At 30.4% G+C, this 15,045-nt stretch overlaps 1 long non-coding RNA gene across 1 annotated transcript; it reads left to right on the forward strand.

The window, feature by feature from the left end:
* Nucleotides 1–4,743: 4,743 nt before the first annotated feature.
* LOC109158220 lies at nt 4,744–7,090 on the forward strand. Its single transcript, XR_002050334.1, has 3 exons — nt 4,744–5,130; nt 5,313–5,405; nt 6,822–7,090. It is a non-coding gene; the product is annotated as an uncharacterized LOC109158220 (long non-coding RNA).
* Nucleotides 7,091–15,045: the final 7,955 nt, after the last annotated feature.

Here is a 15,045-nt window from a genome sequence, read left to right on the forward strand (position 1 = left end):
GGAAGTCCAATCCGGGTACCATTGGACCACATAGTCCTGGTAGGAGGTAAACTAATTTAAGTTATCAATATTTGACATTCTCAAACTAAAAAAGTTAATAAGTCACACGCTCTCAATAAGAATTAAACATAGAAATTAGAATTGTGTGATTATTGAATACTAAGTGAACAATCTGACTAATTTTGCTGAGACGGCTTCCACTATGGATTTTATTGAATGCTAATATGAATTGCGTTAATTGGTTTTAAAAAGGAGGTCATATTTTTGTTTTTCAATGAGATTAGGATAATCAACACGAATAATGCTTCTTAAGAGTATAATGTGTTCATTTTGTTATAAGTAATATTTATCGTGGATATTATTGTGTAAGGGTCATGTTTATGTCTCTAATATTGCTCTCTGTTATAATTGTAATTATATATATCACTTGTATTATATTAAGGGGGTGTATTCAATCATGACTTTCATAGAGTTTTAAAGACTTTTATGAACTTTAAAAGTTTGGAGGTATTCAATTCAAACTTTTAGAGAGTCTTTAGCAGTCAGGCGGTATTTAATCAAGATTTTTAAAGAGTCTTTAAAAGTCGTGTGGTATTCGGTTAAGACTTTTAAAGAGTCTTTAAAAGTCACGTGGTATTCAAAAAGTTATAAACTTTTGTAGACTTTTTAATTTTAAGACTTTTGTAGACTTTTCATTCTCAAATACAAATAGTTGAAATCCAACCATCAACCTCAAGATTTCAAATTTTCTTTCTAACAACTTTGAATGTTTTCTCTCAGTATTTACACTCTATTTTTTCTCCCTATTTAAACTCTATAAACCTATCTAAATTCAATAAAATTATTTTTATTTTATAGCAATATATCAAGTATAATTTTATATATATATTATTAATATTAGATTTTTATTTTTTTTATTTTATGCAACTTGTAATTATATTTTTAAATATTTTATTTGATCAAATCTTTTATTATAAATTTTATTGTTCAATATTGTAATGAATTCCAAATGAAATAGTTTTTTTTTTTTTTGATGTTTATTAATAATAATATATAAGTAATTAGCATATAAGTCTTAGCATACTATGAATAAAAATAATAATGTTGAGAATGTTGATGTGGGTGAAGAACTATATAATAAGAAGAATTTTATGATGAGAAAAATTTCAATTTTGGTCCATTGACTATTGGGGTTGTGTTAATTGCAACACTTGACTTTCAAAAATATTAATTAAGTACCTTGACTATGCAATTTTTATCAATTTTGGTCACATCGGCCAAATTACCGGCCAAATGTGACCGGAAAATTTAAAATTAACAATTAATCTTAAATGGGAGGGGCAAAATCGTCATTTCATGTTACTTTCTTCTTCTTCCCTTCCTTGCACCGGCAACGCCGTCTCCGTCGAGGCTTCATAATCTCCGGCGGTGGGCGACGCCGTTTTTATTTGCTATGAATCCCGAGGCTTCATAATCGAGGCTTCTCAAATGAATCCCGATGATATTCGCCAGCTGTGGCTTCATTTGCAGTACAATCTCGTTTCTGTGATTATTTGCTCCGCCGTTCTCGTCTTTGGATACACCGTTTATATCATGACCCGGCCGCGGCCGGTTTATTTGGTTGATTACGCCTGTTACCGCCCTCTCGATACCCTCAAGGCTCCGTATCAGCGGTTTATGGATCACTCCAGGCTCACCGGGGACTTCGGTGAGTCCAGCCTCGAGTTTCAGCGTAAGATCTTAGAGCGTTCTGGCCTCGGGGACGAGACTTATGTCCCGGAGGCTATGCACTATCTCCCCCCGTGGCCGTCTATGCAGGCCGCCAGGGAAGAGGCAGAGCAGGTCATGTTTGGTGGACATCAATAATTGGCATTGCCGACGGAGACGGCGTTGCGGTGCAAGGAATGGAAGAAGAAGAAAGTAACATGAAATGACGATTTTGCCCCTCCTATTTAAGATTAATTGTTAATTTTAAATTTTTCGGTCACATTTGGCCGGTAATTTGGCCGGTGTGACCAATATTGATAAAAATTGCATAGTCAAGGTACTTAATTACTATTTTTGAAAGTCAAGTGTTGCAATTAACACAACCCCAATAGTCAGTGGACCAAAATTGAAATTTTCTCATTTTATGATATATTATAAATGTTTTGTAAGAAAATTGTAAATGATAAGAATCAAAATCATTGAAAGTATGTAAGGATGTATTCAATTTAGAATTTCAATGACTTTTTGTAGACTTTTTAAAATAAAAAGTTGATAAAAGTCTATGAATGTTTTTTATATAGATTTTTATAGACTCTTATAATGTTTTGAACGACTCGAAGAAATTCCATCAAAGTTTATTAAAATCTAAATCATTTTAAATGTTTTTAAAACTCTACAAAAGTCATGATAGAATACATCCCCGTAAGTTGATGTTCGAATAAAAATTTCTGCAATTACACTTTTTCTCTTTCTTTTTTCCTGCACTTTGTCTCTCTCGATTTCCATACGATAATCCGTTTCGCCAGGAAGCAGTACGAGCTAAAAGGGAACAAATAACGAGTTAAAGGAATCAATTAGCACACATTTGGTCAATACTAGATCACCTATGTATAATAAAATAAAATAAAAAGAGCACGGTATTTATTTATTAGAGTTAATTCTATTTTTTATTATAGATTTATAGATGACAGTCCACTTTAAATCTATTTTTATCAGAACATCCACTTTTGGTCCTAGTATTATTGTGGCATGATCATTTTTAGTCTATTATCAACAAAACAGTTTAAATATTATTAAATACACAGACATTTCGGTCTTCAACTATGATTTTTTTAAAAAAAATAAACATAAAAAAATATAGTGAATCAACTTACTTTGTATAAAAAAGATTGAAATGTCTTTGTATTTAATGATATTCAATTTTGTTGACGGGGACTAGAAATGATCATGTCATAATAATACTATAATCAAATGAGGACATTCTAATTAAAAGGGACTAAAAATAGATTGTCACCTATAAATTTATGGCCAAAAATAAAATTAACTCTATTTATTATATGCAAGGTTGCTCCCTAAAAATTAGTCAAAATAATTGACAAATGGTACAAAGTTTAATTTCACTCTCCAAACAAAGTGGTCCCACTTTAAAAGTAAAAACAGATATATCCTTGACTCCATCAGATCAAGCTACACTAAAAAAAGAATCAAACACTTTGCTTCCCTATCGACAAAGTTTAATGTAAACTATTCTTCTTTAAAATAAAATAAAAAGAAAGAAAGAAAAATCAGAGAGAGTGAACTCATAATTGGAATTCTATTCCAATGCAATTCAATAGAAAAGAAAACTACATTGTTTGATTGGAGCGAGGGAATTGCAATTCCCTCTACTCATTGAATTGAAATTCATACCCCTACTCATGAATTCTAATTCAATGGAAGAAGGAAAAGGGGGAAATGGGAAATTGACATTATTATTATTATTATTATTATTATTATTATTATTATTATTACTAGTATTTGCACCCGTGCGATGCACGAAATGAATTTGTTAAGAATATAAGAATTTATATATAATTATTCAAATTAGAACATCAAATATTATATAGTGCACTTAAAGATATGATTTATCATTTATATATTTTAATGATATCATTTCTTGAATTTGTGCAAATAATTGTTCAAATTAATAGCTAATGTCTAGATATATGCATGCGGTGCTATAACTTTAAAGATTTTATTTATCATTGTTTAGTATTTTCATAAATTAGGCAAATGTCATGGCATGTGATATCATCAAAGGAAATTGTTTCTTTGAAATTTGAAAGGCAATCTTGAATCAGAAGTTGTTAATGACATTTTAGGAATTAAAACCTTTATTCCTACATTCGTTCCACACATAATTTGAGCTTCCAACACATGATCAAACCTTATAACAATTAGCCTTGTACCATTACATAGTCCTAATGAGTGATCAATATTTCTCAATAATATGACAGGTGAGCCAATTTTTATAGTCAAAGCATCATTCAGGACTCCATAACAACGTAAAGCAATTAAGAACTCTGGGTGTGCAAAATCAGATAGCATGTCTCCAGTTGCATCATATTTACAACCCGAATCACAACTCAAATACATCTTACCCTTAGCAGTATTCTTATCATTCATATAATCGTTGATGCTATCTACCACATCCAGAGTTGGAGCCAATCGATTATGAAGATAGTCAAGATGAGTGTCACCACTACGTATTATTAATAAGGATGTGTTATCATCAATTGTAGCAATAAGATCATGAGTTTTAATCAACTTATAATATGATATGTATAATATATAGGAGCATAATAAATGTTGGGTATTGGTTTAGGCCCAATATTTTAATGCAATCCAATTTCATTCAGCCCAAACCAATACCCAACAACCCAGACGATTCACATTCTCATTCTCTCTCACTCTCGCCCCACTCACGATTCTCTCTATCTCGGTCCCCCAATCTGCCATCAACACTAAATCCTACAATTATTGTTTATGTTTTGCTTCTTAGATCAACTAAATGTTGTATTTCAGAGACATAATAGCAATGCGAAATCCGATTTAGTCTCTGAACATGAACCCTAGGTTTTGTACTTCATTGTTCGTAATTTCTGTGGATTAAAAGTTCAGTTCTGTCATTTTGGAGTACCGATCATCATCAGTTCATAAAATTAAAGTTTGACAATGATCGCACCGTCTGTCGAAAACCCCAACTGAGATAAGTTAACTTATTCCTTCAATTGCTTTCAGTTGATTTACTCTTAATTTAGTTATAGATTTGTCCAAATGTTTTTGTGTTCGTTAGATTAAGAAATTATTGTTGGTTTATTCGTGTATTTTAATTACGGTTTTACTAAAAAATTTAGAGGAAAATTTTTAAAACTTTCTCTGAAGTTTTCCTGTATTTAGGTAAATATTTATGAAGGATTTAGGATTTGAAAATATTTATTATGCTCTCAGATAGTTTATGCTCATAAATAATATTATAATTCAACATGCAACTGAAAATAATTAGTTAAATTGAAGTCATTTATTTTATTACAGAGCAGGAATATTAACAAAACTATCATTCTAAGAGGCATTCAAGAACTGAATAAAAGAACACATGATCAGGTAATATTAACATTCAAATATGTTGTCATTTGTATGCTTCAACAACCTGCCTTCCATTGAGTTCCCGCATTCAACATTTGTTGTCATTTGTATGCTTCAAAAACCTGCCTTCCATTGAGAGTACTATAACTTCAATTTTTCTTTTAATTTATTTATTTATTTATTGTTGAAATGAATTTTAGAGATTGAAGTCATGCGGGGACTTGAAGTGCTTATCAGTAGCCCAGAACAAACTTCAGAGTTTGAAAGGAATTGAAGGCTTCAGTAAACTAACTGTAAGAACACATTTAATCAAATTCCTGCATTTGAATTCCATTTTTAGTTTGGATGAAGCTATTTATAGACTGAAGGTCATTTTTTGCTTTGTTTTTATTTTTCACTTTTTTGTGACTTAGGTCAAAAAATTATGTTTTGGTACATATCATATCCAGCTTAGTATGAACTTCTCTCCTGTTGATTTTCTACTTGATGGTATAACTGGTTTTGGAATCAAGCAAAAACTGCCTGAGCCAACCTTTTTTAAAATAATACTCCCTCCAAATATAGCTCAAAGGTTTATAAGATGTTTCACTCTCAATCCAAATATTTTTCATCAAATCTACTCTAAATTAGATAAACACTGTCTTAACATGGACTTATATACTTCTACTTATTCCTCTGATTGAAAGCTGGACATTTGGTTCTTTGGCATAAGAAGTTTCATGCATTGAACCATGTATTGGTTTACCTCATATCTTGGTGCTATTGACTCTGTGCTTCTTTTGGTGTCTTGTAAATGCGTATTAAATGACATCTTTGCTATTCTTTACATCTGAAAGAGATAAAGAGTGAAAGCATTTGTGGCATTGACCTATACATTTTATATGTGAAGGACCATACTCTCAACTATCCCAGTATGATGTGAGACTCCCAATGGAATATGCTTCTTTTATTGGTCTACCATTCTTAATTCTTGAAACAAAAATATATTTTTACAAATGAATTTTCAGACATCTACACTTTTGGTTTCACATGCATCTAGGGCTAACAGTTCACTTCATCAGCTTGAGATAAATCCTGACCATGAAACTGTAGTTTAGACTTTAAATTAATAGTACAAAAGGTTCAATCATATTGACAATAGGGATTAGATTACCTGTTCAGAGTCTTCATCATCTTCCTCATCCTCTTCTATCATTTTAGAAATCAAGTCCTTGTCTTGGTGTTCCTTCAGGCTAGAACAGTAAGTCTCAACTAATAGTTCATCTCTTAACAGCCTCATCACAGTAAAAGCAGAGGTAGTACCCCTTGGTTGGTCTTTCTTAAATCCAACCTTGAATATCATAGACATGTCAATCAGTGTCTACAGTTCCGGGGGATATCAAAAGGAGACTTTAGAGTCTTTAAATATACAATATAAAAATCAGATGTGCAAATAAAACCAAATAAGAGACTTTAAAAATATTTCCATGGATGTAGTCTCCCTAAAAATACAGGAACATAGATGTTTCATTAAACACATAGTAGGAAAAAAAATAAGCAGGTTACATAAGAATCAGTTGCATCAGAAAAAAAAAAACAGATTTACCCCAGCATCATGGAATAGAATTTCTAAACTCTTGCTTGTTTCACTACCTCTAACCTCCGGGACTTCATATATACCCTTACTCTTATTGCTCTCATAGTGTTATGAGGTCTTATTTCTTTTACAGATACATACTAAGAAGGCATGTTGAAAGGTATTCACAAATGATGCAGAGAATAGTTTCTATTTAATCTGGCCGTTCAGTTTCTCTAGCAAAGAAGGTTTATATAGAGTTTCAAGTCATTAATGTCTGTTATTGAAGAATGGAAAGACAACAATCTGTATTGGGAGTATGAAAACCATCATACTGTTTCAGCACTCTTGTCTTCATTATATTTAGCCTTTATTAAATTTAAATTTAAATTTAAATTAAATTCTGATTCTGATTTGTAATAATATAGGACATGATGGTATTTGAATTAGATTATTTTAGGTTAGTTTATCAATGTATGTTGCTTGGGAATAGAATAGGACATTTAATGAGCCGGCTATTACTTGCATTGGTATTACAATGTAATGAAACTCTATTCTGCAAACCAAAATTTAATTCGGCTAAGCCTCCTAGAAAGATGCAACCCAATGTAAACAGTATTAAATACGCAGCAATTATCTTCACTCTCAAAACGGCGTAGTTTTGTGTGGGCGGGAGAATTTTTTCAGAAGAAACTTAGTGCTTTATTATAATGATAGATTATTATTATTATTATTATTACACCACAAGGGCATTTTAGTCTTTATATCATTTCTTTCATTGTCATTCATAATAATTCTATTCATCCTACCAAACAATGTAATTTGAATTCACTTTATTCCACCTTATTCTTTTCTCACAGAATTACAATTCTTTCCCTTCCTAATTCCTTCTTCCCAATTTTTCTTTGTGGTATTTTATGTCTACTAGAATTATAATTTAGTGGTGTTGTAATAAGACTACATTGTGTATAAAATAAAATTCAATAACAGGTATCACTGTAATAAGACTACTGTATGTATAATGTCAAATAAAACTGTAGTTGAAACAAAATGAAACTTTAGTTGTGTTGAAATAAACTACAATGTATATATATAAAATGAAACTGAATATGTTAAACATACAGAATTAATTAATTACGCGGAACGGATGTCGTTTCTTTTTACTTAAAGAAACGATACCGTTTTAAACCATGGTCCATAGTAAAATTTGCCATTAAATATTTATTGGACCATTTAATCAACCCAATTAAATAAATATTAGTCCAATTAACCCAATTAAAATAATTAATTTGATAACCGATTATCCATCAAGACCCAACAACACACAAATCAGCCCACAACTTAAAATTCCAATGCTTACACCCACTATTTCAAAATTTCATCTAACAGTTGGTTGGGAACTTCCGTCTAATGCATGCAAAACGGTCATAACCATTGGCCAACAATATTAGAATGTCAGAATTTTCATCCAATGTTATCCATTATTAGGAAATACTAACCAATTAATTTACTTACCATATATCTATGTTTTTAGAATGTAGGCTACTAACATCACAATAATAATGGAGGATCAATTTTTGTATATATGGATTATGTTATAGAGTTTTGGGTTAAATTTTCCCTAATTCAAATTAGCCACACAGGTTTTTCATATGTTTTTATTCTGTTAAATGTGCATTCAGACATAAAAATATAAAAAAAAATGGGCATCTTGAAAGAAAGTGTGATTCAGAGGTGGATCCTGAAATTATGTTAGTGGAGGCCGGCATAGTTTAAATGACTTTAGAAATGTCAATGACAAAATATCAAACATCTATAATATGGTTCAAATACAAAATATATTATAAATTATAATATAATATTTATGATAGACTAAGGATAGTTAGGGGCGGAATTAAAATTATACTTGGGTATGGTGAAATTTTAAAACACTTTGAAATGCTACTAGTGAGATCAAACCAACATTTCATGTTACATGTCATATTCAAAGTTACAACCAACTAAACCACTCAAATCCTTAATAATTTGTACATAAATATTAATTTTATACATATTTTACTGATATATGTGTATATATACATATACATATATGTAAGGGGGTGGGGAGCGATGAGGGGTGACAAACTAACAACTGTTCTCATTGTAGATCCACCCATGAATGTGATCAAAATTTTGCTTGTGTGTATTATATAATCATACTAACCCATAGGGGCCATAGGTTATAAGTAACTTATAAGCTAATGCAAATTAAAATGTGTACCTACAATTTATAATCTAATAGTCGGCAACAATTAACGTAACACATCAAGAACATTTTTCTGATTCTTTTAAATATTTGTTTATTTTTGAATATGGAGGTTGGCGGTGGAGGAGTCCTTGCACATCTCTTTCCCACATGGGTTGATACCTTAATGCTAGCCCCCACCAATATATAACATTCATATATACTACACACATACATACACATACAAATTCTACAATGGTGATCGTAATAATTTCCCACACTGATATATATATATATATATATATATATATATATATATATATATATATATATATATATATATATATATATATATATATATATATTGGTTCCTGTGTGGTCAGTGCGGCATACCCCATTAGGTATGTATAAATGTACCATACAGTGCTCAAAATACACCAGAATGAAATGTCAAAAAATACACCACAAAAAAAAAAAAAAAAAAATACACCACACATAATGGTGTATTTACGAACACTGTGTGGTGCATTTATGCATGCATAATGGTGTATGCCGCACTGACCGCACGGAAGACCTGACCTCACAAGAACCTGACCATATATATATATATATATATATATATATATATATATATATATATATATATATATATATATATATATGAGCGCTCATATGTGGTTATGTCATTAGGTGTGGCGGTGTGGTCGTATATGTGTCGTTGAATCAGTTTAATATAACGGCATTGGCTAATTCTGAGGATTTGAGGATTTTCGCGCGTGGGGGGGTGTTATGCTAATTATAGTGGCCATTTATAGCGGCCGTGTTCCAGAATACACCAACAATGTTGACAACATGCACTAATAGTGTAATAAAATACACCACAGCGAAACACACCAATAGTGTATTCCCGAATACTGTATGGTGTATTTATTCATATCTAATGGCGCGTTTTTGGTGATGCGTACTTAATTTGTGTATGTTTTTTGTTGTGCATTTCATAACATGGATTGTGTATATTTGTATAACAATTGGTGTGGCCACACTGACCACTCGGGAAGACGTTGCCGCACCTGAACTTGGCACCAATGGGAATCTACAAATACACCAGAGTAAGGCTATACCTAATAATGCGCCAATTACACAAATAAAACACACAACAATGTGATTTTCCTTATTCCGCTGCCTTATGACGAGTTTATCCTTGCAGTTCGCTGGGTAGGAGAATGTGCGCGAAAATACTGGAAGAATCTTGATTAATGTGATTCATTTCATCTATCTAATCTAATGGCCTGTAATATAATTGACCATATGACCACACCTAACAACATGGCCACATGTGATCACCCATATATATATATATATATATATATATATATATATATATATATATATATATATATATATATATATATATATATGGGCACGCTCTCATGCAAACGGCTGCCCAGAAGAGGAATGAGAACCATTCAGCGCCGCCCACGTGTCCAAATGAATGAATCATATGTAGTTTTTAAAAAAGCGACGCGGTTGCATTTTCGTAAATAACTCGAACATTGGTGCATGCAAATGTGTTATAAGTGCGAGTAGTGGGTGCACCTTTGCAAGTAAAAAGTGCAGGTAAAATCTCTTACAAGTGCACATACTTTCACTTACAAGTGCATGTAATTTTACCTTGTTAACATTCATGCACCTAGGTGCAACTACTTGTAACAATATGTGTACCTAGTTATAACGTTAGGTGCACTTAGTTTTGATGCTCAGTGTATCTTTTACTTGCACATGTAATACATTTTACCTGCACTTATAATACATTTTACAAGAAATGAGGTGCACTATATGAAACTGCTATCTACTTGCACTTGTAATATATTTTACTTGCACGTCGATGTTCAATTATTTACGAAAATGTCACCACATTTTTTTTTTAAATCAGTGTTTCTCATCCCATAGATCTGGACACGTGGACGACGCTGAATGGTTCTCACTTCTCTCTTGGGCAGACAATTCGCACCTGAACGCATACACACACACACAGGGGCACACTCATGTGAAAACTGCTACCGAAAAGAGAACTAGGAACTAATTACTCCGAGTCGTCTGTTTAGAAATATATAATGAATCATAAGTAATTTAAAAAAAAAAAGTGTGGTGATATTTTGTAAATAATTTAAACTTTAAAGTACATGTAACATGTTTAAGTGTGAAAGCAACTGGTGCAAGTAACATTACTATAAAAGTATAAAGTGCAACATTTACCTCTATAGACTTATAAAGTGCAAGTAAGTAATTAATTTTTACATTTGGATTAATTAATTATATCGTTAGATGCACTTAATATTGTTACTTGAGTTTATTTTATATTATTGCACTTTATGATGTTATTTAGTGTAGTCCATAATATTATTACTTTATTACTTACACTTAGAATTTCAATTATTTACAAAAATGTCATTACATTTTTTTTTCGCTCTCACTACTTTAAAAGTGTCATATCTTTAATTTCTAAATGGACAGCTCTATTTAGTTCCTAATTCTCTCCTGCGCTATTTGAGCCGGTTCGTTTTGTTAAATTAGCCTCTACCTTTTGATCTTAAAAGAAGCATATTCAAAGAGATGCTCACCCATCTACTAGGCATATTAATTTTTTTTTATCAGAACGACATAATAATTGAAATTCTTTAACTTAAGAAAAAAAAAAGGCAAAAGTTTGGCAAAATGAAAAAAGAAAATGTTCCAAAAGTCAACCAAATTATACCAGGTACCAATGTCTACATTATAACATATTATGTACATTCAATTAACAGAATGTACTTATAAATAAATTGAAGGTACATAATATGTTAATGTAATATGTACATTATTAATTAATTGAAGATATATAATATGTTAATTATATGCATATAATACATTAATACGTTAATTGTAATAGATATATAATTTATTAATTATAAGTACATAATATATTAACTACGGATATATAATATATTAATTATAATATGTACACAATTTATTAACACAGTTACACTATATCAATTGCAAAAATTATCCCCATGAAAGGCTCCGGATTATCCCCAATTATATATCTCCAATTATATTATCCCCTTTAAAAAAAAAAACTGGTGATAGTGATGCTTATTTTTGAAATTTCAAAATCATGCCTATAGGCTCAGGCTAACATAGGCCGAGAGAGGGTAATTTTTAATTTAAATTTACTTGACGCATTCTGATTAATAAAAACAAAAGTAAGTTACAATTTTTTTAAAAAAAATTTTAATTTATTTTTTTGAAAAAATGATACTTTTTCTCCTGAGTTATATACTTATAGCACTTTTTCCTCCTGAATTATTAAGTGGCACTTTTCCCCCCTAATATGTTAAATTGATATATTTACCCTTTTAAAATAAATATTTCATTTATTTTTCTTCTCCAACAAATTATGACCACATTTTGGTTCAAACCAAACAGACAGTATAGCAACCAAATCGAAATATTCCGATTACAATTTAGAACTGAAACTCGATATTTAGAGTTTATTAAAATCGCGAACCGGAACAGTCGGTTCGTGTTCTGAACTGAAAAAATAAAATACATTTATTGTTGAATTTAGATTTTTTTTTAAATAAAATTTTAAGTTCAAACTGGATCCAGAACCGTGAATCAGCGGTTCAAAATCAAAATCAAAATCAAATCGCGGTCATATATACTTATATTTGAGAATCAGAATAAATAAAAAAGAACATACAGTATTTGTAAATATTATAGTTCTAATTTTAAGCTAATACTAGTAGTTGTTCCGATTCGAACCGCTGGTTCACGGTTCAGGGTCCAGTTTTATTGATTCATGATTTTAATAAACTGAAACCCAAATATTGGTTCTGGATCTGAATCATAACTGGAAAATTTTGATTCAATTGCTATAGTGTCCGGTTCAGTTCGAAACGAACCGTGGTCGTCATCCCTACGTATAAGCAATAATTTGTTGGAGAAGAAAAAAAAATAAAATGTTTACTTTAAGGGAAAACTGTGCTATAAACATATAATTCAGGGAGAAAAATGTTATTTTTTTAATAACTAGCTAGTTACCACATGCATTTTGCGCGAATAGTCCAACGCCCAATGTGTATTTTTAAATTAGTGTTTCAGAATTTATTAAAGTATCATTCGGTATCTTGACGTATATCAATGTAAAATTATCAAATTTTTCATAAAAGTAAATATCTCAAGAATACATAACTATGACCTATGGCAGAAATGTTAGATTAATTGATGCAATAATAGTTTTAGAGGGAAACACCCTCACTGAATAGTACCATAAACATAGTTTTTGCATCACAAAATTCTATTAATTGGCGTGATCCATGCTTTCTCTTGTTGTCACTTCCGTCAGAAATGAATTCTTGATTTGATCTATTATCTTGTTGTGCTTCACTGCAATTTTAGTGCCTTGGCACAGTGCATATTCAAAAACAGAACTAAATCCTTATTCCCCAAAAAGACAATGATAATAAGCATATATATTTTCTCACCTGTGTTGAATATATATTGTAAATTAAGTGTACCGTTTTATCAGTGCCCAATGCGTGATTCTAATCAATTGACCAAAATTCATGTTTTTTTTTTGTTTTTTTTTTTTTAACAACCATCAAAGGGAACTATTATTGCAAAATCAAATCAATAACACAATGAGGGTTATCTGCCTCCCACACCTCCTGACCAGTATACGAGCAAAAAGCTTTGGCCAGAAAATGAGCAATCACATTGACTGTTATATTGTATTTTTTAATACACTCTAACATATTCATAGTATATGTTTAACAATTATGCCAATTTTAATTGGGATGTTCGAACCTAAGACGCTTCTTATAAAAATCGATGAGTAAGTTGAAAATAATAGATAATTAACGGAATGCATGAATATTTAGAAAAATTAAATGATATAATAAAAGATAAAGTATAAAAAAAAAAAAATTAAAATCAAAATAATATGAACCATTTATTTCAATAAATAATTACAACAATATTTTTTAGTTTTTGCTAGTCACCTCACTTTATTGGCTTATTAGGTTGGTAGATGTAGAAATTATGACATGTATCAGAAATTTTACGCATTAAAATAGTCAGTATTTTCATAATCTCCAATTTTCCATGTATAATGCCATTTGGTTTTTTTTTTTTTAAATAAAAAAAGAAAAGAAAAAAAGCGGCCGACATTGAGATGGAGTAATTAAGTAATTCTCTTTAGCCCGCTAATCAAGCAAAGCGTGTTCAACTATCCAACCTTTGCATGTGCCCGCCTCAATATACTCCTTCCACGCGTACCTATCCAATTCTTTCTCCACCGTTATTCTATATAATTATAGAATAATGTTAAAATAACTCACTATTGTTTGTTTGTTTGTTTTTTTTTTTTTTTTTTTTTTGAAAACTAAGTCACTATTATTAGTGTTGTACACAAATATATAATTACATTATCTAACTTTAAAAAAATTATAATTAACTTATGGAATAACTTAAAATTATGCGACTAAATCAAAATTGATATGTTTAATCAGTCATTATTGATGTGGCAATTATTATATTAAAATGTTAATATTAATTTTTAAATTAAAATTATATATAAAAAACAGATTTCCCCTCTGTTGTCTCCTGCCAGAGATGAAGGACGTTTCTTTGTCTCTGACTAAGGACGATGGCTATGACGGGCAAGGACTTTTATTTGAATATTTATTTAAAAATTAATTTTTTAATAAATTGACCGCCACATCAGCATTGACCTGTTAAACATGTCAATTTTAGTGTTTTTTTTTTTGAATGCTACTAGCTCTATTACATTGTAGTATCTGTTCATATATTTTCTCAATCTACTGAAACACAAAGAGCTAATAACACCTCCACTGAGGCTCGAACTCACAACCTTCCAAATGGAAGTCCAACCCGGGTATAATTTTGAGTTGATTAGGAATTCAATTGCACTATTTTTAGTTTGATGACCCAATTACATATTCATATTTAGTTCAGTGACATATTTGAACATTATTCCTCGAATTATATTACAAGCATAATAATTATATTTTATACATTTTTAATGTACTAATTGATAATAATAATAATAATAATAATAATAATAATAATAATAATAATAATAATAAAATCA

Source organism: Ipomoea nil, unplaced genomic scaffold (assembly GCF_001879475.1).
Source record: "Ipomoea nil cultivar Tokyo-kokei standard unplaced genomic scaffold, Asagao_1.1 scaffold2805, whole genome shotgun sequence".
NCBI lineage: Eukaryota > Viridiplantae > Streptophyta > Magnoliopsida > Solanales > Convolvulaceae > Ipomoea > Ipomoea nil.